We start from the raw sequence: 25,472 nt of genomic DNA, 5'->3' as shown, positions 1-25,472 counted from the left end.
CCCTCTGAGGCGTTCCCAAGCAGCGGTGTGGTGAAACATTAATTAGGTTTAGTGTGATTGGATTGAAATGCCAATCTAATCAAGGAGAAGTCCCGCCCACTCTGCCCTGTGCCTATATAAAGGCGAGGCGCGGCGGCGGCGGCACTCACTGAAGCCCGCGAGTCCGCAGAGCAGCAGAGCCAGGCAGGTACTCCAGAAGGCAGCAAGATGTTGAGAGCCACAGCTCCTTGCTGGTGCCCATCCGGATATCCAGAAGCTAAGAAGGTGGCCGAGGAGCTGGCCCTCGAGGCTCTAGAACTCCTATTGCCCTCTCATCAGGCTGCCCGGAACTTCGGGCTCTGGGTGCCCCAGATGTACAACCAGGCCTCAGCGCTTGTGGGGATCCAGGCGGAGCCTCAGAATAGCGGTCCGGCCGTGGCCCCAGAGTGGCCCAAGGTGGTGACGGAGGCGTGGTACTTCCCTGCGCAGAGGGCATCGGCCTGCCGGCTGCCAGCCGCCCCAAGGCTGACAGAGAGGCCCCCCGCAGTCCGCATCTCAGCCCCCAGGGAGAGGAAGAGGATCGCCCACTTTCCCAGCCCTTGCTTGGACACAGGTCCCACAGATGCCAAGAGAACCCTGGCGGCCAGCAGCCACCAACGCTCCGATGGCTCCAAGGTCGGCACACAGCCATGGAAGACGCACAACAGGTCAGGGATGGCATACAGGACCTCCACCACCGACAGCTCTAAGCGAATCGCCCATCGTCCATCCTTACGGAGTCTGAAGAAACCCATCCTCCTCCGAAAGTCTGGGTGCCGAGTCCCCACCGTCATCCGCCGAGGCTATCTCCAACTGCTCACCCAAGAGTGTCTCCAGTTCTGCGCCTCCGAGCAGGAGGCGAAGGAGAAGGCGCTGAACGAGGAGAAGGTGGCCCACGACCGCAGCCCCAACAAGAACGTCTACCTGAATGTGGTGCTGAACGCCCTCAAGAGACTGAAGGGCCTGACCCCCAGCTCCATGCCCGGCCTCAGCAGGACCGCTCTGTACAGCCGCCTCCAGGACTTCCTGCTCACTCGGGAGCAGCTCAAGGAGAACGGCTACCCCTTCCCGCACCCCGAGCGGCCCGGAGGCGCCGTCCTCTTCACTGCCCAGGGGAAGGGGCCAGGCGACTCCTCCCGCAGGGTCTGCTGCCGCTGTGGCACCGAGTACCTGGTGTCCCCTTCGGGCCGCTGTGTACGCGACCAGGTGTGTTACTACCACTGGGGGAGGGTCCGCTCCAGCCAAGTGGCCGGAGGCCGGCTTACCCAGTACACCTGCTGTGCAGCCGCTCCTGGCTCCGTGGGCTGCCAGGTGGCAAAGCAGCACGTGCGGGACGGCCGCAAGGAGAGCCTGGATGGCTTCGTGAAGACCTTCAAGAAAGAGTTTTCCAGAGACGCTTATCCCGGAATCTACGCCTTGGACTGTGAGATGTGCTACACCACGCACGGCCTAGAGCTGACCCGTGTCACCGTGGTGGACGCCGACATGCGGGTGGTGTACGACACCTTCGTCAAGCCCGACAACGAGATCGTGGACTACAACACCAGGTTTTCCGGCGTGACCGAGGCCGACGTCGCCCAGACCAGCATCACGTTGCCGAAAGTCCAAGCCATCCTGCTGAGCTTTTTCAGCGCCCAAACCATCCTCATCGGGCACAGCCTGGAGAGCGACCTGCTGGCCCTGAAGCTGATCCACAGCACCGTGGTGGACACGGCGGTGCTCTTCCCGCACTACCGGGGTTTCCCCTACAAGCGCTCCCTAAGGAATCTCACGGCCGACTACCTCGGACAGATCATCCAGGACAGCCAGGACGGGCACGACTCCTGCCAGGACGCAAACGCCTGCCTGCAGCTGGTGATGTGGAAAGTCCGAGAGCGCGCCGGGATCCAGCGAGGCCACCCGTCCGCCTCTCCCGCCACCCTGGCCGGTCCTCAGACCCAGGCCTCTTCCACAACTGCGATCGCTCCCGAGAGCTAACCCAGTCCACCTGGCCGCAAAGCGACAGAAACCGAAGCAGCCGGTTTTGCAGGAGAGGGCAAAAAGCCAAGACTAACCCCGACCCCGACTTCCAGTCCCCCGGAGTCCCTGCCGCGGCCCCTCGCGACTGTCCCCATCCCTCTGCCCCTCCCAGACCTCTATCCTTCCACCAATCGCCTCCCCCAGCCCCGAGCCCCCACTCCCAGGCCCCCGAGTCCCTGCCGCGGTCCCTCGCGCCTGGCCCCATCCCTCTGACCCTCCCAGACCTCTGTCCTTCTTCCACCGCTAGCCTCCCTCAGCCCACCTGGACTTCCATGATCTCTGAGAACAAAGCCAGCCCCCTGGCCCCCCAGCCTCCTGCCAGTCTTAACTGCTGGGCGTCTTCCTCTCCTCTGGTGCTATCGGAACCTCCCCTCCCCCACCCGAGCTTTCCCCCACCCCCGGGGGCTGGCAAAGAATCAATGTCTCTAGGAATTTCAAAAAATGAAAGAATTTAAAAACAACGGAAAGGCATTTGCTCCTCCATGTGCCCTTACCTATTTTTCTGTAGAGGCACCACGCTGAGGTGGGTGAAGCACTTGGGCTCTGGAATTACACATCTGGCTTCAAATTCAACTTCCACCACTTACTGGCTTTGTCATATTGGACAAAGGACGTTTTTGTGCTTCTACGTATTTATCTTTAAAGCGTGATCATAAGGTCACGATAAGGCATGAATGAAGCAACACATGGCAGGCCTTGAAACAATCGCACATAGTAGGTATTCGATTCATGTTAACTATGTTTCCTTCTTAAAATGGCTTACATTGGGAAATCGTGAACACTGTATCATTAACCCTTGGAACAACCCAATGGGTAGGTAAATAAAGCTTAATTTTATACCTCAAGAAACCATGCGTCTTCACCTGCGCCAAATGCTCATGATTGTAAGGAGCACTGGTGGTTCGTTTATTATGTACTTGGTACTTTGCACCTATTAACCCAGTTAGTCCTCATAATAGTTGTGAGAGAGATAGCGTTTTATCCCCATTTTACAGATGAGGAAACTGAAGCACAAGTGTTAAGCAGTTTATCTGAGGTATCCTAGCTACAAGTCAGGTGCAGTCAGCCTGGCTGCAGAGCCCTTGCTCTGTCCGCTGCACTACCTGACTTCCCAGGAGTATGTATGGTGAGAGTCAAAGTGGATTCTTCCACACAACCAACCAATTACAATGTCTGAATCAGTCAGGCGACTTCCAACTGGGCTCCAGGAGACAAGGAATCATCACGCCTGTCTAAATCCATGTTCCCATTTTGAATCTTCAATGAGAGATGAGACGCTAAGTAGCTAGTTTTGGTGGAGTGGCCTATTTTACACGTGTTTGTGTGTGTGTGTGCGTGCGTGTGTGTGTGTGTGTGTGTGTATGTGCACTTAACTAAAGTAAACTGATAGTTTGAATGCTTACAGTACCATTAATTTAATTTGTATATGTGAGCCCCACACACCTATATACAAACACACCCTGATCCAGAACAATGACTTAGTGAAGAACGGGATTTCCACTCTGTCACACAAATTCAGGAAAGCACTGAAGTAGGGCATTTCTGATTGATTTTCCATTGCTGGAATATTCCTTTACAACATAGACTCCTTCTGTGGAGATTCCATAAATAAAGTCTTTTTTTTTTATTGTGCGATATTTCTTTTAATTTTCATAATTTATTCAAATTTTAAATTTTAATTTTAAGTTGAAAATAAAAATTATATGTTCATGTCGTTCAACATGAGGTTTCATATATGTATACGTTGTGGAATGACAAAATGGAGCTAATTAGCATACTCATTTCCTCACATACATTTTCATTGTGATGAGAACATGTTTACAATCTACACTTACAGCTGTTTTCAAGTATACAATGCTTAGTTATTAACTATAGTTATCATGCTGTTCAGTAGATCTCTAGAACTATTCCTATCTGAAACTTTATATTGTTTGACTAACATCTCCCCCATCCCTCCTGGGCCCCTGCCTCGGGTAACCACCATTCTGCTCTCTACAAGCATGAGTTCAATTTTGTTAGATTCCACGTAGAAGTGAGATCATGCAGCATTTGTCTTTCTGTGCTTGCTCTTTACAACTTTGTTACGTATTTGTTCACCTTTCCAGACAAGGTCTGACTCTGTCACCCTGGCTGGAGTACAGTGACACAAACACGGCTCACCATGGCCTCTACCTCCCGCGGTCAAGAGATCCTCCCACTTCAGCCTCCTGAGTAGCTAATACCACAGGCGTCCACACCACACCTGGCTAATTGTTGTATTTTTTCTAGAGATGGGCTTCCTCCATGTTGCCCGGGTTGATCGCCAACTCCTGGGCTCAAGTGCTCCACCTGTCTTGGCATGCCAGAGAACCGGGATTAGAGGCATGAGCCACCGTGCCCGGCCTCGGCTTTATTTCACTCAGTATAACATCGTCTAGGCTCATTCATGTTACAAATGACATGTTTCCCTTCTTTTTTTTTAAATAGCATTCTATTGGATGTGTATGTCTTTTTTTTTTTTTTTTTTTTGACAGAGTTTCCCTCCCGTCACCCGGACAGGAGTGCAGTGGCATGATGTTGGCTCACTACATCCTCTGCCTCCCAGGTGCAAGCTGATCTGGGCACAATGGTGTTCATAGCCACTGCAGGATTCATCTTCAACATCTTCTCATCTCTTCTTAAAACAAGCTGTACCTTCGTCAACAGCTGATTTCTTCGGAGGACTCTCCTTATAAGCTTTACATAAAACATCAATGAATTCTTCATTCCTCCACCCAAGCTTCACCGTAAATTTGGTTTGTTTTTGCTGCCATTTTAGCGGAATTCGTGCTGCTCTGATAGGAGTCCTTTTCAGTGGGTGTCTCATCCTTCTTAGTGCCTCAGAGTGGATCTGGTTCAGAAAGGTTATAACAAGTTAGTATAAGTTTGTTTTAGTGTAAAACAACTGAAATCCATGCAGAGATTTTTCACAACGTCCATTTTCTGTGAACCTTTTGAAGACCCCCTGTGTTGAACGTTGGCCATGTCCTTGGAGAGAAGTGGATGCCGTCCACTTCCTGTCCTCAAATTGCCCACAGTGCAGGAGTGCACAGAGCAGGGAAAGGCCACCCCAGCGAGGTCCTGCCCTCCAGCGTGCAGCAGACCGCCGGCCCAATCCTGACTCCCTGGTGTGCTGTGTGGGCCAGAGCAAGTCGACGAACCTCCCTGAAGCTCAGTTTACTCCTATGTAGCTCAGAAGCAGTAGCCATGATAGGACTGCTTGGCAGGGACGGTTAATTAACTCAGGAAAAGCAACCTAGCTCCAAGGGTAGCAACCAGGAGTTCCAGTTGATTCCATCCGCAGACCCTCTGAGGCGTTCCCAAGCTGCGGTGTGGTGGAATATTAATTGGGTTTAGTGTGATTGGATTGAAGTGCCAATCTAATCAAGGAGAAGTCCCGCCCAAAGGGCAAAAAGCCAAGACTAACCCCGACCCCGACTCCCAGTCCCCCGGAGTACCTACCGCGGCCCCTCGCGACTGTCCCCATCCCTCTGCCCCTCCCAGACCTCTATCCTTCCACCAATCGCCTCCCCCAGCCCCGAGCCCCCACTCCCAGGCCCCCGAGTCCCTGCCGCGGTCCCTCGCGCCTGGCTCCATCTCTCTGCCCCTCCCAGACCTCTGTCGTTCTTCCACCGCTAGCCTCCCTCAGCCCACCTGGACTTCCATGATCTCTGAGAACAAAGCCAGCCCCCTGGCCCCGCAGCCTCCTGCCAGTCTTCCCTCCTGGGCGTCTTCCTCTTCTCTGGGGCTTTCGTAACCTCCCCTCCCCCACCCGAGCTTTCCCCCACCCCCAGGGGCAGGCACAGAATCAATGTCTCTAGGAACTTCAAACATAAAAATAAAAGAATTTAAAAACAACGGAAAGGCATTTGCTCCTCCATGTGCGCTTACCTGTTTTTCTGTAGAGGCACCACGCTGAGGTGGGTGAAGCACTTGGGCTCTGGAATTACACATCTGGCTTCAAATTCAACTTCCACCACTTACTGGCTTTGTCATATTCGACAAAAGACGTCTTTGTGCGTCTACGTTTTTTCTTTAGTGTGTAATCATAATTGTCACGGTGAGGAATGAATGAAGCAACACATGGCAAGCCTTGAAACAATGGCACATAGTAGGTACTCCATTCATGTTAACTCTGTTTCCTTCTTATAATAGCTTATAATGGGAATTCGTGAACACTGTATCATTAATCCTTGGAACAACCCAATGGGTAGGTAAATAAAGCTTAATTTTATACCTCAAGAAACCATGCGTCTTCACCTGAGCCAAATGCTCATGATTTTAAGGAGCACTGGTGGTTCGTTTATTATGTACTTGGTACTTTGCACCTATTAACCCAGTTAGTCCTCTTAACAGTTGTGAGAGGAATAGCGTTCTTATCCCCATTTTACAGATGAGGAAACTGAAGCACAAGTGTTAAGCAGTTTATCTGAGGTATCCTAGCTACAAGACAGGTGCAGTCAGCCTGGCTGCAGAGCCCTTGCTCTGTCCGCTGCACTACCTGACTTCCCAGGAGTATGTATGGTGAGAGTCAAAGTGGATTCTTCCACGCAACCAACCAATTACAATGTCGGAATCAGTCAGGCGACTTCCAACTGGGCTCCAGGAGACAAGGAATCATCACGCCTCTCTAAATCCATGTTCCCATTTTGAATCTTCAATGAGAGATGCGACACTAAGTAGCTAGTTTTGGTGGAGTGGCTGATTTTACGCGAGTTTGTGTGTGTGTGTGTGCGTGCGTGCGTGTGTGTGTGTGTATGTGTGTGTCTGTGTACCTCACTGAAGTAAACTGATAGTTTGAATGCTTACAGTACCATTAATTTAATTTGTATATGTGAGCCCCCACACACCTATATACAAACACACCCTGTTCCAGAACAATGACTTAGTGAAGAACTGGATTTCCACTCTGTCACACAAACTGAGGAAAGCACTGAAGTAGGGCATTTCTGATTGATTTTACCGTTGCTGGAATTTTCTTTTCCTTTATAACATAGACTCCTTCTTTGGAGATTTCAAAAATAAAATATTTTTTTTTATTGTGTGTTATTTCTTTTAATTTTCATAATTTATTTAAATTTAATTTTAAGTTGAAAATAAAAATTATATATGTTCATGGCATTCAACGTGAGGTTTCATATATGTATACATTGTGGAATGACAAAATGGAGCTAATTAGCATACTCATTTCCTCACATACATATTTTATTGTGATGAGAACATGTTTACAATCTACACTTACAGCTGTTTTCAAGTATACAATGCTTAGTTATTAACTATAGTTGTCATGCTGTTCAGTAGATCTCTAGAACTATTCCTATCTGAAATTTTGTATTGTTTGACTAACATCTCCCGAGTCCCTCCACGGCCCCTACCTCTGGTAACCACCTTTCTGCTCTCTACAAGCATGAGTTCAATTTTGTTAGATTCCACGTAGAAGTGAGATCATGCAGCATTTGTCTTTCTGTCTTTGCTCTTTACAACTTTGTCACGTATTTATTCACCTTTCCAGAGGGGGTCTCACTCTGTCACCCAGGCTGGAGTACAGTGACACAAACACGGCTCACCATGGCCTCCACCTCCCGCGGTCAAGAGATCCTCCCACTTCAGCCTCCTGAGTAGCTAATACCACAGGCGTCCACACCGCACCTGGCTAATTGTTGTATTTTTTCTAGAGATGGGCTTCCTCCATGTTGCCCAGGTTGATCGCCAACTCCTGGGCTCAAGTGCTCCACCTGTCTTGGCATGCCAGAGAACCGGGATTAGAGGCATGAGCCACCGTGCCCGGCCTCGGCTTTATTTCACTCAGTATAACATCGTCTAGGCTCATTCATGTTACAAACGACATGTTTCCCTTCTTTTTTTTTTAAATAGCATTCTATTGGATGTGTATGTCTTTTTTTTTTTTTTTTTTTTTTTGACAGAGTTTCCCTCCCGTCACCCGGACAGGAGTGCAGTGGCATGATGTTGGCTCACTACATCCTCTGCCTCCCAGGTGCAAGCTGATCTGGGCACAATGGTGTTCATAGCCACTGCAGGATTCATCTTCAACATCTTCTCATCTCTTCTTAAAACAAGCTGTACCTTCGTCAACAGCTGATTTCTTCGGGGGACTCTCCTTATAAGCTTTACATAAAACATCAATGAATTCTTCATTCCTCCACCCAAGCTTCACCGTAAATTTGATGTTTGTTTTTGCTGCCATTTTAGCGGAATTCGTGCTGCTCTGATAGGAGGCCTTTTCAGTGGGTGTCTCATCCTTCTTAGTGCCTCAGAGTGGATCTGGTTCAGAAAGGTTATAACAAGTTAGTATAAGTTTGTTTTAGTGTAAAACAACTGAAATCCATGCAGAGATTTTTCACAACGTCCATTTTCTGTGAACCTTTTGAAGACCCCCTGTGTTGAACGTTGGCCATGTCCTTGGAGAGAAGTGGATGCCGTCCACTTCCTGTCCTCAAATTGCCCACAGTGCAGGAGTGCACAGAGCAGGGAAAGGCCACCCCAGAGAGGTCCTGCCCTCCAGCGTGCAGCAGACCGCCGGCCCAATCCTGACTCCCTGGTGTGCTGTGTGGGCCAGAGCAAGTCGACGAACCTCCCTGAAGCTCAGTTTACTCCTATGTAGCTCAGAAGCAGTAGCCATGATAGGACTGCTTGGCAGGGACGGTTAATTAACTCAGGAAAAGCAACCTAGCTCCAAGGGTAGCAACCAGGAGTTCCAGTTGATTCCATCCGCAGACCCTCTGAGGCGATCCCAAGCTGCGGTGTGGTGGAATATTAATTGGGTTTAGTGTGATTGGATTGAAGTGCCAATCTAATCAAGGAGAAGTCCCGCCCAAAGGGCAAAAAGCCAAGACTAACCCCGACCCCGACTCCCAGTCCCCCGGAGTACCTACCGCGGCCCCTCGCGACTGTCCCCATCCCTCTGCCCCTCCCAGACCTCTATCCTTCCACCAATCGCCTCCCCCAGCCCCGAGCCCCCACTCCCAGGCCCCCGAGTCCCTGCCGCGGTCCCTCGCGCCTGGCCCCATCTCTCTGCCCCTCCCAGACCTCTGTCCTTCTTCCACCGCTAGCCTCCCTCAGCCCACCTGGACTTCCATGATCTCTGAGAACAAAGCCAGCCCCCTGGCCCCCCAGCCTCCTTCCAGTCTTGCCTCCTGGGCGTCTTCCTCTTCTCTGGGGCTTTCGGAACCTCCCCTCCCCCACCCGAGCTTTCCCCCACCCCCAGGGGCAGGCACAGAATCAATGTCTCTAGGAATTTCAAACGTAAAAATAAAAGAATTTAAAAACAACGGAAAGGCATTTGCTCCTCCATGTGCGCTTACCTGTTTTTCTGTAGAGGCACCACGCTGAGGTGGGTGAAGCACTTGGGCTCTGGAATTACACATCTGGCTTCAAATTCAACTTCCACCACTTACTGGCTTTGTCATATTCGACAAAAGACGTCTTTGTGCGTCTACGTTTTTTCTTTAGTGTGTAATCATAATTGTCACGGTGAGGAATGAATGAAGCAACACATGGCAAGCCTTGAAACAATGGCACATAGTAGGTACTCCATTCATGTTAACTCTGTTTCCTTCTTATAATAGCTTATAATGGGAATTCGTGAACACTGTATCATTAATCCTTGGAACAACCCAATGGGTAGGTAAATAAAGCTTAATTTTATACCTCAAGAAACCATGCGTCTTCACCTGCGCCAAATGCTCATGATTGTAAGGAGCACTGGTGGTTCGTTTATTATGTACTTGGTACTTTGCACCTATTAACCCAGTCAGTCCTCTTAACAGTTGTGAGAGGAATAGCGTTCTTATCCCCATTTTACAGATGAGGAAACTGAAGCACAAGTGTTAAGCAGTTTATCCGAGGTATCCTAGCTACAAGACAGGTGCAGTCAGCCTGGCTGCAGAGCCCTTGCTCTGTCCCCTGCACTACCTGACTTCCCAGGAGTATGTATGGTGAGAGTCAAAGTGGATTCTTCCACGCAACCAACCAATTACAATGTCGGAATCAGTCAGGCGACTTCCAACTGGGCTCCAGGAGACAAGGAATCATCACGCCTGTCTAAATCCATGTTCCCATTTTGAATCTTCAATGAGAGATGCGACACTAAGTAGCTAGTTTTGGTGGAGTGGCTGATTTTACACGAGTTTGTGTGTGTGTGTGTGCGTGCGTGCGTGTGTGTGTGTGTATGTGTGTGTCTGTGTACCTCACTAAAGTAAACTGATAGTTTGAATGCTTACAGTACCATTAATTTAATTTGTATATGTGAGCCCCCACACACCTATATACAAACACACCCTGTTCCAGAACAATGACTTAGTGAAGAACTGGATTTCCACTCTGTCACACAAACTGAGGAAAGCACTGAAGTAGGGCATTTCTGATTGATTTTACCGTTGCTGGAATTTTCTTTTCCTTTATAACATGGACTCCTTCTTTGGAGATTTCAAAAATAAAATATTTTTTTTTATTGTGTGTTATTTCTTTTAATTTTCATAATTTATTTAAATTTAATTTTAAGTTGAAAATAAAAATTATATATGTTCATGGCATTCAACGTGAGGTTTCATATATGTATACATTGTGGAATGACAAAATGGAGCTAATTAGCATACTCATTTCCTCACATACATATTTTATTGTGATGAGAACATGTTTACAATCTACACTTACAGCTGTTTTCAAGTATACAATGCTTAGTTATTAACTATAGTTGTCATGCTGTTCAGTAGATCTCTAGAACTATTCCTATCTGAAATTTTGTATTGTTTGACTAACATCTCCCGAGTCCCTCCACGGCCCCTGCCTCTGGTAACCACCTTTCTGCTCTCTACAAGCATGAGTTCAATTTTGTTAGATTCCACGTAGAAGTGAGATCATGCAGCATTTGTCTTTCTGTCTTTGCTCTTTACAACTTTGTCACGTATTTATTCACCTTTCCAGAGGGGGTCTCACTCTGTCACCCAGGCTGGAGTACAGTGACACAAACACGGCTCACCATGGCCTCCACCTCCCGCGGTCAAGAGATCCTCCCACTTCAGCCTCCTGAGTAGCTAATACCACAGGCGTCCACACCACACCTGGCTAATTGTTGTATTTTTTCTAGAGATGGGCTTCCTCCATGTTGCCCAGGTTGATCGCCAACTCCTGGGCTCAAGTGCTCCACCTGTCTTGGCATGCCAGAGAACCGGGATTAGAGGCATGAGCCACCGTGCCCGGCCTCGGCTTTATTTCACTCAGTATAACATCGTCTAGGCTCATTCATGTTACAAACGACATGTTTCCCTTCTTTTTTTTTAAATAGCATTCTATTGGATGTGTATGTCTTTTTTTTTTTTTTTTTTTTTTTTTTTTTTTTTGACAGAGTTTCCCTCCCGTCGCCCCGACAGGAGTGCAGTGGCATGATGTTGGCTCACTACATCCTCTGCCTCCCAGGTGCAAGCTGATCTGGGCACAATGGTGTTCATAGCCACTGCAGGATTCATCTTCAACATCTTCTCATCTCTTCTTAAAACAAGCTGTACCTTCGTGAACAGCTGATTTCTTCGCGGGACTCTCCTTATAAGCTTTACATAAAACATCAATGAATTCTTCATTCCTCCACCCAAGCTTCACCGTAAATTTGATGTTTGTTTTTGCTGCCATTTTAGCGGAATTCGTGCTGCTCTGATAGGAGGCCTTTTCAGTGGGTGTCTCATCCTTCTTAGTGCCTCAGAGTGGATCTGGTTCAGAAAGGTTATAACAAGTTAGTATAAGTTTGTTTTAGTGTAAAACAACTGAAATCCATGCAGAGATTTTTCACAACGTCCATTTTCTGTGAACCTTTTGAAGACCCCCTGTGTTGAACGTTGGCCATGTCCTTGGAGAGAAGTGGATGCCGTCCACTTCCTGTCCTCAAATTGCCCACAGTGCAGGAGTGCACAGAGCAGGGAAAGGCCACCCCAGAGAGGTCCTGCCCTCCAGCGTGCAGCAGACCGCCGGCCCAATCCTGACTCCCTGGTGTGCTGTGTGGGCCAGAGCAAGTCGACGAACCTCCCTGAAGCTCAGTTTACTCCTATGTAGCTCAGAAGCAGTAGCCATGATAGGACTGCTTGGCAGGGACGGTTAATTAACTCAGGAAAAGCAACCTAGCTCCAAGGGTAGCAACCAGGAGTTCCAGTTGATTCCATCCGCAGACCCTCTGAGGCGATCCCAAGCTGCGGTGTGGTGGAATATTAATTGGGTTTAGTGTGATTGGATTGAAGTGCCAATCTAATCAAGGAGAAGTCCCGCCCAAAGGGCAAAAAGCCAAGACTAACCCCGACCCCGACTCCCAGTCCCCCGGAGTACCTACCGCGGCCCCTCGCGACTGTCCCCATCCCTCTGCCCCTCCCAGACCTCTATCCTTCCACCAATCGCCTCCCCCAGCCCCGAGCCCCCACTCCCAGGCCCCCGAGTCCCTGCCGCGGTCCCTCGCGCCTGGCCCCATCTCTCTGCCCCTCCCAGACCTCTGTCCTTCTTCCACCGCTAGCCTCCCTCAGCCCACCTGGACTTCCATGATCTCTGAGAACAAAGCCAGCCCCCTGGCCCCCCAGCCTCCTTCCAGTCTTCCCTCCTGGGCGTCTTCCTCTTCTCTGGGGCTTTCGGAACCTCCCCTCCCCCACCCGAGCTTTCCCCCACCCCCAGGGGCAGGCACAGAATCAATGTCTCTAGGAATTTCAAACGTAAAAATAAAAGAATTTAAAAACAACGGAAAGGCATTTGCTCCTCCATGTGCGCTTACCTGTTTTTCTGTAGAGGCACCACGCTGAGGTGGGTGAAGCACTTGGGCTCTGGAATTACACATCTGGCTTCAAATTCAACTTCCACCACTTACTGGCTTTGTCATATTCGACAAAAGACGTCTTTGTGCGTCTACGTTTTTTCTTTAGTGTGTAATCATAATTGTCACGGTGAGGAATGAATGAAGCAACACATGGCAAGCCTTGAAACAATGGCACATAGTAGGTACTCCATTCATGTTAACTCTGTTTCCTTCTTATAATAGCTTATAATGGGAATTCGTGAACACTGTATCATTAATCCTTGGAACAACCCAATGGGTAGGTAAATAAAGCTTAATTTTATACCTCAAGAAACCATGCGTCTTCACCTGCGCCAAATGCTCATGATTGTAAGGAGCACTGGTGGTTCGTTTATTATGTACTTGGTACTTTGCACCTATTAACCCAGTCAGTCCTCTTAACAGTTGTGAGAGGAATAGCGTTCTTATCCCCATTTTACAGATGAGGAAACTGAAGCACAAGTGTTAAGCAGTTTATCCGAGGTATCCTAGCTACAAGACAGGTGCAGTCAGCCTGGCTGCAGAGCCCTTGCTCTGTCCCCTGCACTACCTGACTTCCCAGGAGTATGTATGGTGAGAGTCAAAGTGGATTCTTCCACGCAACCAACCAATTACAATGTCGGAATCAGTCAGGCGACTTCCAACTGGGCTCCAGGAGACAAGGAATCATCACGCCTGTCTAAATCCATGTTCCCATTTTGAATCTTCAATGAGAGATGCGACACTAAGTAGCTAGTTTTGGTGGAGTGGCTGATTTTACACGAGTTTGTGTGTGTGTGTGTGCGTGCGTGCGTGTGTGTGTGTGTATGTGTGTGTCTGTGTACCTCACTAAAGTAAACTGATAGTTTGAATGCTTACAGTACCATTAATTTAATTTGTATATGTGAGCCCCCACACACCTATATACAAACACACCCTGTTCCAGAACAATGACTTAGTGAAGAACTGGATTTCCACTCTGTCACACAAACTGAGGAAAGCACTGAAGTAGGGCATTTCTGATTGATTTTACCGTTGCTGGAATTTTCTTTTCCTTTATAACATAGACTCCTTCTTTGGAGATTTCAAAAATAAAATATTTTTTTTTATTGTGTGTTATTTCTTTTAATTTTCATAATTTATTTAAATTTAATTTTAAGTTGAAAATAAAAATTATATATGTTCATGGCATTCAACGTGAGGTTTCATATATGTATACATTGTGGAATGACAAAATGGAGCTAATTAGCATACTCATTTCCTCACATACATATTTTATTGTGATGAGAACATGTTTACAATCTACACTTACAGCTGTTTTCAAGTATACAATGCTTAGTTATTAACTATAGTTGTCATGCTGTTCAGTAGATCTCTAGAACTATTCCTATCTGAAATTTTGTATTGTTTGACTAACATCTCCCGAGTCCCTCCACGGCCCCTGCCTCTGGTAACCACCTTTCTGCTCTCTACAAGCATGAGTTCAATTTTGTTAGATTCCACGTAGAAGTGAGATCATGCAGCATTTGTCTTTCTGTCTTTGCTCTTTACAACTTTGTCACGTATTTATTCACCTTTCCAGAGGGGGTCTCACTCTGTCACCCAGGCTGGAGTACAGTGACACAAACACGGCTCACCATGGCCTCCACCTCCCGCGGTCAAGAGATCCTCCCACTTCAGCCTCCTGAGTAGCTAATACCACAGGCGTCCACACCACACCTGGCTAATTGTTGTATTTTTTCTAGAGATGGGCTTCCTCCATGTTGCCCAGGTTGATCGCCAACTCCTGGGCTCAAGTGCTCCACCTGTCTTGGCATGCCAGAGAACCGGGATTAGAGGCATGAGCCACCGTGCCCGGCCTCGGCTTTATTTCACTCAGTATAACATCGTCTAGGCTCATTCATGTTACAAACGACATGTTTCCCTTCCTTTGTTTTAAATAGCATTCTATTGGATGTGTATGTCTTTTTTTTTTTTTTTTTTTTTTTTTTTTTTGACAGAGTTTCCCTCCCGTCACCCGGACAGGAGTGCAGTGGCATGATGTTGGCTCACTACATCCTCTGCCTCCCAGGTGCAAGCTGATCTGGGCACAATGGTGTTCATAGCCACTGCAGGATTCATCTTCAACATCTTCTCATCTCTTCTTAAAACAAGCTGTACCTTCGTCAACAGCTGATTTCTTCGGAGGACTCTCCTTATAAGCTTTACATAAAACATCAATGAATTCTTCATTCCTCCACCCAAGCTTCACCGTAAATTTGGTTTGTTTTTGCTGCCATTTTAGCGGAATTCGTGTTGCTCTGATAGGAGTCCTTTTCAGTGGGTGTCTCATCCTTCTTAGTGCCTCAGAGTGGATCTGGTTCAGAAAGGTTATAACAAGTTAGTATAAGTTTGTTTTAGTGTAAAACAACTGAAATCCATGCAGAGATTTTTCACAACGTCCATTTTCTGTGAACCTTTTGAAGACCCCCTGTGTTGAACGTTGGCCATGTCCTTGGAGAGAAGTGGATGCCGTCCACTTCCTGTCCTCAAATTGCCCACAGTGCAGGAGTGCACAGAGCAGGGAAAGGCCACCCCAGAGAGGTCCTGCCCTCCAGCGTGCAGCAGACCGCCGGCCCAATCCTGACTCCCTGGTGTGCTGTGTGGGCCAGAGCAAGTCGACGAACCTCCCTGAAGCTCAGTTTACTCCTATGTAGCTCAGAACCAGTAGCCATGATAGGACTGCTTGGCAGGGACGGTTAATTAACTCAGGAAAAGCAACCTAGCTCCAAGGGTAGCAACCAGGAGTTCCAGTTGATTCCATCCGCAGACCCTCTGAGGCGTTCCCAAGCTGCGGTGTGGTGGAATATTAATTGGGTTTAGTGTGATTGGATTGAAGTGCCAATCTAATCAAGGAGAAGTCCCGCCCAAAGGGCAAAAAGCCAAGACTAACCCCGACCCCGACTCCCAGTCCCCCGGAGTACCTACCGCGGCCCCTCGCGACTGTCCCCATCCCTCTGCCCCTCCCAGACCTCTATCCTTCCACCAATCGCCTCCCCCAGCCCCGAGCCCCCACTCCCAGGCCCCCGAGTCCCTGCCGCGGTCCCTCGCGCCTGGCCCCATCTCTCTGCCCCTCCCAGACCTCTGTCCTTCTTCCACCGCTAGCCTCCCTCAGCCCACCTGGACTTCCATGATCTCTGAGAACAAAGCCAGCCCCCTGGCCCCCCAGCCTCCTTCCAGTCTTCCCTCCTGGGCGTCTTCCTCTTCTCTGGGGCTTTCGGAACCTCCCCTCCCCCACCCGAGCTTTCCCCCACCCCCAGGGGCAGGCACAGAATCAATGTCTCTAGGAATTTCAAACGTAAAAATAAAAGAATTTAAAAACAACGGAAAGGCATTTGCTCCTCCATGTGCGCTTACCTGTTTTTCTGTAGAGGCACCACGCTGAGGTGGGTGAAGCACTTGGGCTCTGGAATTACACATCTGGCTTCAAATTCAACTTCCACCACTTACTGGCTTTGTCATATTCGACAAAAGACGTCTTTGTGCGTCTACGTTTTTTCTTTAGTGTGTAATCATAATTGTCACGGTGAGGAATGAATGAAGCAACACATGGCAAGCCTTGAAACAATGGCACATAGTAGGTACTCCATTCATGTTAACTCTGTTTCCTTCTTATAATAGCTTATAATGGGAATTCGTGAACACTGTATCATTAATCCTTGGAACAACCCAATGGGTAGGTAAATAAAGCTTAATTTTATACCTCAAGAAACCATGCGTCTTCACCTGCGCCAAATGCTCATGATTGTAAGGAGCACTGGTGGTTCGTTTATTATGTACTTGGTACTTTGCACCTATTAACCCAGTCAGTCCTCTTAACAGTTGTGAGAGGAATAGCGTTCTTATCCCCATTTTACAGATGAGGAAACTGAAGCACAAGTGTTAAGCAGTTTATCCGAGGTATCCTAGCTACAAGACAGGTGCAGTCAGCCTGGCTGCAGAGCCCTTGCTCTGTCCCCTGCACTACCTGACTTCCCAGGAGTATGTATGGTGAGAGTCAAAGTGGATTCTTCCACGCAACCAACCAATTACAATGTCGGAATCAGTCAGGCGACTTCCAACTGGGCTCCAGGAGACAAGGAATCATCACGCCTGTCTAAATCCATGTTCCCATTTTGAATCTTCAATGAGAGATGCGACACTAAGTAGCTAGTTTTGGTGGAGTGGCTGATTTTACACGAGTTTGTGTGTGTGTGTGTGCGTGCGTGCGTGTGTGTGTGTGTATGTGTGTGTCTGTGTACCTCACTAAAGTAAACTGATAGTTTGAATGCTTACAGTACCATTAATTTAATTTGTATATGTGAGCCCCCACACACCTATATACAAACACACCCTGTTCCAGAACAATGACTTAGTGAAGAACTGGATTTCCACTCTGTCACACAAACTGAGGAAAGCACTGAAGTAGGGCATTTCTGATTGATTTTACCGTTGCTGGAATTTTCTTTTCCTTTATAACATAGACTCCTTCTTTGGAGATTTCAAAAATAAAATATTTTTTTTTATTGTGTGTTATTTCTTTTAATTTTCATAATTTATTTAAATTTAATTTTAAGTTGAAAATAAAAATTATATATGTTCATGGCATTCAACGTGAGGTTTCATATATGTATACATTGTGGAATGACAAAATGGAGCTAATTAGCATACTCATTTCCTCACATACATATTTTATTGTGATGAGAACATGTTTACAATCTACACTTACAGCTGTTTTCAAGTATACAATGCTTAGTTATTAACTATAGTTGTCATGCTGTTCAGTAGATCTCTAGAACTATTCCTATCTGAAATTTTGTATTGTTTGACTAACATCTCCCGAGTCCCTCCACGGCCCCTGCCTCTGGTAACCACCTTTCTGCTCTCTACAAGCATGAGTTCAATTTTGTTAGATTCCACGTAGAAGTGAGATCATGCAGCATTTGTCTTTCTGTCTTTGCTCTTTACAACTTTGTCACGTATTTATTCACCTTTCCAGAGGGGGTCTCACTCTGTCACCCAGGCTGGAGTACAGTGACACAAACACGGCTCACCATGGCCTCCACCTCCCGCGGTCAAGAGATCCTCCCACTTCAGCCTCCTGAGTAGCTAATACCACAGGCGTCCACACCACACCTGGCTAATTGTTGTATTTTTTCTAGAGATGGGCTTCCTCCATGTTGCCCAGGTTGATCGCCAACTCCTGGGCTCAAGTGCTCCACCTGTCTTGGCATGCCAGAGAACCGGGATTAGAGGCATGAGCCACCGTGCCCGGCCTCGGCTTTATTTCACTCAGTATAACATCGTCTAGGCTCATTCATGTTACAAACGACATGTTTCCCTTCCTTTGTTTTAAATAGCATTCTATTGGATGTGTATGTCTTTTTTTTTTTTTTTTTTTTTTTTTTTTTTTTTTTTTTGACAGAGTTTCCCTCCCGTCACCCGGACAGGAGTGCAGTGGCATGATGTTGGCTCACTACATCCTCTGCCTCCCAGGTGCAAGCTGATCTGGGCACAATGGTGTTCATAGCCACTGCAGGATTCATCTTCAACATCTTCTCATCTCTTCTTAAAACAAGCTGTACCTTCGTCAACAGCTGATTTCTTCGGAGGACTCTCCTTATAAGCTTTACATAAAACATCAATGAATTCTTCATTCCTCCACCCAAGCTTCACCGTAAATTTGGTTTGTTTTTGCTGCCATTTTAGCGGAATTCGTGTTGCTCTGATAGGAGTCCTTTTCAGTGGGTGTCTCATCCTTCTTAGTGCCTCAGAGTGGATCTGGTTCAGAAAGGTTATAACAAGTTAGTATAAGTTTGTTTTAGTGTAAAACAACTGAAATCCATGCAGAGATTTTTCACAACGTCCATTTTCTGTGAACCTTTTGAAGACCCCCTGTGTTGAACGTTGGCCATGTCCTTGGAGAGAAGTGGATGCCGTCCACTTCCTGTCCTCAAATTGCCCACAGTGCAGGAGTGCACAGAGCAGGGAAAGGCCACCCCAGCGAGGTCCTGCCCTCCAACGTGCAGCAGACTGCAGGCCCAATCCTGACTCCCTGGTGTGCTGTGTGGGCCAGAGCAAGTTGACGAACCTCCCTGAAGCTCAGTTTACTCCTATGTAGCTCAGAACCAGTAGCCATGATAGGACTGCTTGGCAGGGACGGTTAATTAACTCAGGAAAAGCAACCTAGCTCCAAGGGTAGCAACCAGGAGTTCCAGTTGATTCCATCCGTAGACCCTCTGAGGCGTTCCCAAGCTGTGGTGTGGTGGAAAATTAATTGGGTTTAGTGTGATTGGATTGAAGTGCCAATCTAATGAAGGGGAAGTCCCGCCCACTCTGCCCTGTGCCTATATAAAGGCGAGGCGCGGCGGCCGCGGCACTCACTGAAGCCCGCGAGTCCGCAGAGCAGCAGAGCCAGGCCAGTGCTCCAGAAGGCAGCAAGATGTTGAGAGCCACAGCTCCTTGCTGGTTCCCACCCGGATATCCAGAAGCTAAGAAGGTGGCCGAGCAGCTGGCCCTCGAGGCTCTAGAGCTCCCACTGCCCTCTCATCAACCTGCCCGGAACTTCGGGCTCTGGGTGCCCCAGATGTACAACCAGGCCTCAGCGCTTGTGGGGATCCAGGCGGAGCCTCAGAATAGCGGTCCGGCCGTGGCCCCAGAGTGGCCCAAGATGGTGACGGAGGCGTGGTACTTCCCTGCGCAGAGGGCATCGGCCTGCCAGCCGCCAGCCGCCCCAAGGCTGACAGAGAGGCCCCCCGCAGTCCGCATCTCAGCCCCCAGGGAGAGGAAGAGGATCGCCCACTTTCCCAGCCCTTGCTTGGACACAGGTCCCACAGATGCCAAGAGAACCCTGGCGGCCAGCAGCCACCAACGCTCCGATGGCTCCAAGGTCGGCACACAGCCATGGAAGACGCACAACAGGTCAGGGATGGCATACAGGACCTCCACCACCGACAGCTCTAAGCGAATCGCCCATCGTCCATCCTTACGGAGTCTGAAGAAACCCATCCTCCTCCGAAAGTCTGGGTGCCGAGTCCCCACCGTCATCCGCCGAGGCTATCTCCAACTGCTCACCCAAGAGTGTCTCCAGTTCTGCGCCTCCGAGCAGGAGGCGAAGGAGAAGGCGCTGAACGAGGAGAAGGTGGCCCACGACCGCAGCCCCAACAAGAACGTCTACCTGAATGTGGTGCTGAACGCCCTCAAGAGACTGAAGGGCCTGACCCCCAGCTCCATGCCCGGCCTCAGCAGGACCGCTCTGTACAGCCGCCTCCAGGACTTCCTGCTCACTCGGGAGCAGCTCAAGGAGAACGGCTACCCCTTCCCGCACCCCGAGCGGCCCGGAGGCGCCGTCCTCTTCACTGCCCAGGGGAAGGGGCCAGGCGACTCCTCCCGCAGGGTCTGCTGCCGCTGTGGCACCGAGTACCTGGTGTCCCCTTCGGGCCTCTGTGTACGCGACCAGGTGTGTTACTACCACTGGGGGAGGGTCCGCTCCAGCCAAGTGGCCGGAGGCCGGCTTACCCAGTACACCTGCTGTGCAGCCGCTCCTGGCTCCGTGGGCTGCCAGGTGGCAAAGCAGCACGTGCGGGACGGCCGCAAGGAGAGCCTGGATGGCTTCGTGAAGACCTTCAAGAAAGAGTTTTCCAGAGACGCTTATCCCGGAATCTACGCCTTGGACTGTGAGATGTGCTACACCACGCACGGCCTAGAGCTGACCCGTGTCACCGTGGTGGACGCCGACATGCGGGTGGTGTACGACACCTTCGTCAAGCCCGACAACGAGATCGTGGACTACAACACCAGGTTTTCCGGCGTGACCGAGGCCGACGTCGCCCAGACCAGCATCACGTTGCCGAAAGTCCAAGCCATCCTGCTGAGCTTTTTCAGCGCCCAAACCATCCTCATCGGGCACAGCCTGGAGAGCGACCTGCTGGCCCTGAAGCTGATCCACAGCACCGTGGTGGACACGGCGGTGCTCTTCCCGCACTACCGGGGTTTCCCCTACAAGCGCTCCCTAAGGAATCTCACGGCCGACTACCTCGGACAGATCATCCAGGACAGCCAGGACGGGCACGACTCCTGCCAGGACGCAAACGCCTGCCTGCAGCTGGTGATGTGGAAAGTCCGAGAGCGCGCCGGGATCCGGCGAGGCCACCCGTCCGCCTCTCCCGCCGCCCTGGCCTGTCCTCAGACCCAGGCCTCTTCCACAACTGCGATCGCTCCCGAGAGCTAACCCAGTCCACCTGGCCGCAAAGCGACAGAAACCGAAGCAGCCGGTTTTGCAGGAGAAGGCAAAAAGCCAAGACTAACCCCGACCCCGACTTCCAGTCCCCCGGAGTCCCTGCCGCGGTCCCTCGCGCCTGGCCCCATCCCTCTGACCCTCCCAGACCTCTGTCCTTCTTCCACCGCTAGCCTCCCTCAGCCCACCTGGACTTCCATGATCTCTGAGAACAAAGCCAGCCCCCTGGCCCCCCAGCCTCCTGCCAGTCTTAACTGCTGGGCGTCTTCCTCTTCTCTGGTGCTATCGGAACCTCCCCTCCCCCACCCGAGCTTTCCCCCACCCCCGGGGGCTGGAAAAGAATCAATGTCTCTAGGAATTTCAAAAAATGAAAGAATTTAAAAACAACGGAAAGGCATTTGCTCCTCCATGTGCCCTTACCTATTTTTCTGTAGAGGCACCACGCTGAGGTGGGTGAAGCACTTGGGCTCTGGAATTACACATCTGGCTTCAAATTCAACTTCCACCACTTACTGGCTTTGTCATATTGGACAAAGGACGTTTTTGTGCTTCTACGTATTTATCTTTAAAGCGTGATCATAAGGTCACGATAAGGCATGAATGAAGCAACACATGGCAGGCCTTGAAACAATCGCACATAGTAGGTATTCGATTCATGTTAACTATGTTTCCTTCTTAAAATGGCTTACATTGGGAAATCGTGAACACTGTATCATTAACCCTTGGAACAACCCAATGGGTAGGTAAATAAAGCTTAATTTTATACCTCAAGAAACCATGCGTCTTCACCTGCGCCAAATGCTCATGATTGTAAGGAGCACTGGTGGTTCGTTTATTATGTACTTGGTACTTTGCACCTATTAACCCAGTTAGTCCTCATAATAGTTGTGAGAGAGATAGCGTTTTATCCCCATTTTACAGATGAGGAAACTGAAGCACAAGTGTTAAGCAGTTTATCTGAGGTATCCTAGCTACAAGTCAGGTGCAGTCAGCCTGGCTGCAGAGCCCTTGCTCTGTCTGCTGCACTACCTGACTTCCCAGGAGTATGTATGGTGAGAGTCAAAGTGGATTCTTCCACACAACCAACCAATTACAATGTCTGAATCAGTCAGGCGACTTCCAACTGGGCTCCAGGAGAGAAGGAATCATCACGGCTGTCTAAATCCATGTTCCCATTTTGAATCTTCAATGAGAGATGAGACGCTAAGTAGCTAGTTTTGGTGGAGTGGCCTATTTTACACGTGTTTGTGTGTGTGTGTGCGTGCGTGTGTGTGTGTGTGTGTATGTGCACCTAACTAAAGTAAGCTGATAGTTTGAATGCTTACAGTACCATTAATTTAATTTGCATATGTGAGCCCCACACACCTATATACAAACACACCCTGATCCAGAACAATGACTTAGTGAAGAACGGGATTTCCACTCTGTCACACAAATTCAGGAAAGCACTGAAGTAGGGCATTTCTGATTGATTTTCCATTGCTGGAATATTCCTTTACAACATAGACTCCTTCTGTGGAGATTCCATAAATAAAGTCTTTTTTTTTTATTGTGCGATATTTCTTTTAATTTTCATAATTTATTCAAATTTTAAATTTTAATTTTAAGTTGAAAATAAAAATTATATGTTCATGTCGTTCAACATGAGGTTTCATATATGTATACGTTGTGGAATGACAAAATGGAGCTAATTAGCATACTCATTTCCTCACATACATTTTCATTGTGATGAGAACATGTTTACAATCTACACTTACAGCTGTTTTCAAGTATACAATGCTTAGTTATTAACTATAGTTATCATGCTGTTCAGTAGATCTCTAGAACTATTCCTATCTGAAACTTTATATTGTTTGACTAACATCTCCCCCATCCCTCCTGGGCCCCTGCCTCGGGTAACCACCATTCTGCTCTCTACAAGCATGAGTTCAATTTTGTTAGATTCCACGTAGAAGTGAGATCATGCAGCATTTGTCTTTCTGTGCTTGCTCTTTACAACTTTGTTACGTATTTGTTCACCTTTCCAGACAAGGTCTGACTCTGTCACCCTGGCTGGAGTACAGTGACACAAACACGGCTCACCATGGCCTCTACCTCCCGCGGTCAAGAGATCCTCCCACTTCAGCCTCCTGAGTAGCTAATACCACAGGCGTCCACACCACACCTGGCTAATTGTTGTATTTTTTCTAGAGATGGGCTTCCTCCATGTTGCCCAGGTTGATCGCCAACTCCTGGGCTCAAGTGCTCCACCTGTCTTGGCATGCCAGAGAACCGGGATTAGAGGCATGAGCCACCGTGCCCGGCCTCGGCTTTATTTCACTCAGTATAACATCGTCTAGGCTCATTCATGTTACAAACGACATGTTTCCCTTCTTTTTTTTTTAAATAGCATTCTATTGGATGTGTATGTCTTTTTTTTTTTTTTTTTTTTTTTGACAGAGTTTCCCTCCCGTCACCCGGACAGGAGTGCAGTGGCATGATGTTGGCTCACTACATCCTCTGCCTCCCAGGTGCAAGCTGATCTGGGCACAATGGTGTTCATAGCCACTGCAGGATTCATCTTCAACATCTTCTCATCTCTTCTTAAAACAAGCTGTACCTTCGTCAACAGCTGATTTCTTCGGGGGACTCTCCTTATAAGCTTTACATAAAACATCAATGAATTCTTCATTCCTCCACCCAAGCTTCACCGTAAATTTGATGTTTGTTTTTGCTGCCATTTTAGCGGAATTCGTGCTGCTCTGATAGGAGGCCTTTTCAGTGGGTGTCTCATCCTTCTTAGTGCCTCAGAGTGGATCTGGTTCAGAAAGGTTATAACAAGTTAGTATAAGTTTGTTTTAGTGTAAAACAACTGAAATCCATGCAGAGATTTTTCACAACGTCCATTTTCTGTGAACCTTTTGAAGACCCCCTGTGTTGAACGTTGGCCATGTCCTTGGAGAGAAGTGGATGCCGTCCACTTCCTGTCCTCAAATTGCCCACAGTGCAGGAGTGCACAGAGCAGGGAAAGGCCACCCCAGAGAGGTCCTGCCCTCCAGCGTGCAGCAGACCGCCGGCCCAATCCTGACTCCCTGGTGTGCTGTGTGGGCCAGAGCAAGTCGACGAACCTCCCTGAAGCTCAGTTTACTCCTATGTAGCTCAGAAGCAGTAGCCATGATAGGACTGCTTGGCAGGGACGGTTAATTAACTCAGGAAAAGCAACCTAGCTCCAAGGGTAGCAACCAGGAGTTCCAGTTGATTCCATCCGCAGACCCTCTGAGGCGATCCCAAGCTGCGGTGTGGTGGAATATTAATTGGGTTTAGTGTGATTGGATTGAAGTGCCAATCTAATCAAGGAGAAGTCCCGCCCAAAGGGCAAAAAGCCAAGACTAACCCCGACCCCGACTCCCAGTCCCCCGGAGTACCTACCGCGGCCCCTCGCGACTGTCCCCATCCCTCTGCCCCTCCCAGACCTCTATCCTTCCACCAATCGCCTCCCCCAGCCCCGAGCCCCCACTCCCAGGCCCCCGAGTCCCTGCCGCGGTCCCTCGCGCCTGGCCCCATCTCTCTGCCCCTCCCAGACCTCTGTCCTTCTTCCACCGCTAGCCTCCCTCAGCCCACCTGGACTTCCATGATCTCTGAGAACAAAGCCAGCCCCCTGGCCCCCCAGCCTCCTTCCAGTCTTCCCTCCTGGGCGTCTTCCTCTTCTCTGGGGCTTTCGGAACCTCCCCTCCCCCACCCGAGCTTTCCCCCACCCCCAGGGGCAGGCACAGAATCAATGTCTCTAGGAATTTCAAACGTAAAAATAAAAGAATTTAAAAACAACGGAAAGGCATTTGCTCCTCCATGTGCGCTTACCTGTTTTTCTGTAGAGGCACCACGCTGAGGTGGGTGAAGCACTTGGGCTCTGGAATTACACATCTGGCTTCAAATTCAACTTCCACCACTTACTGGCTTTGTCATATTCGACAAAAGACGTCTTTGTGCGTCTACGTTTTTTCTTTAGTGTGTAATCATAATTGTCACGGTGAGGAATGAATGAAGCAACACATGGCAAGCCTTGAAACAATGGCACATAGTAGGTACTCCATTCATGTTAACTCTGTTTCCTTCTTATAATAGCTTATAATGGGAATTCGTGAACACTGTATCATTAATCCTTGGAACAACCCAATGGGTAGGTAAATAAAGCTTAATTTTATACCTCAAGAAACCATGCGTCTTCACCTGCGCCAAATGCTCATGATTGTAAGGAGCACTGGTGGTTCGTTTATTATGTACTTGGTACTTTGCACCTATTAACCCAGTCAGTCCTCTTAACAGTTGTGAGAGGAATAGCGTTCTTATCCCCATTTTACAGATGAGGAAACTGAAGCACAAGTG

General features: G+C 48.8%; 2 pseudogenes; both read left to right on the top strand.

Annotated features, from left to right (window-relative positions):
- Window positions 1–207: 207 nt before the first annotated feature.
- On the top strand, window positions 208–2,284 carry LOC139355594 (exonuclease GOR-like; annotated as a pseudogene).
- Window positions 2,285–19,316: 17,032 nt separating this feature from the next.
- On the top strand, window positions 19,317–24,695 carry LOC139355593 (exonuclease GOR-like; annotated as a pseudogene).
- The last annotated feature ends 777 nt before the right edge of the window (window positions 24,696–25,472 follow it).

Source organism: Macaca nemestrina, chromosome 8 (genome assembly GCF_043159975.1).
Source record: "Macaca nemestrina isolate mMacNem1 chromosome 8, mMacNem.hap1, whole genome shotgun sequence".
In the NCBI taxonomy this organism is placed as follows: Eukaryota; Metazoa; Chordata; class Mammalia; order Primates; family Cercopithecidae; genus Macaca; species Macaca nemestrina.
This window is presented reverse-complemented; position numbering and strand designations above follow the sequence as displayed.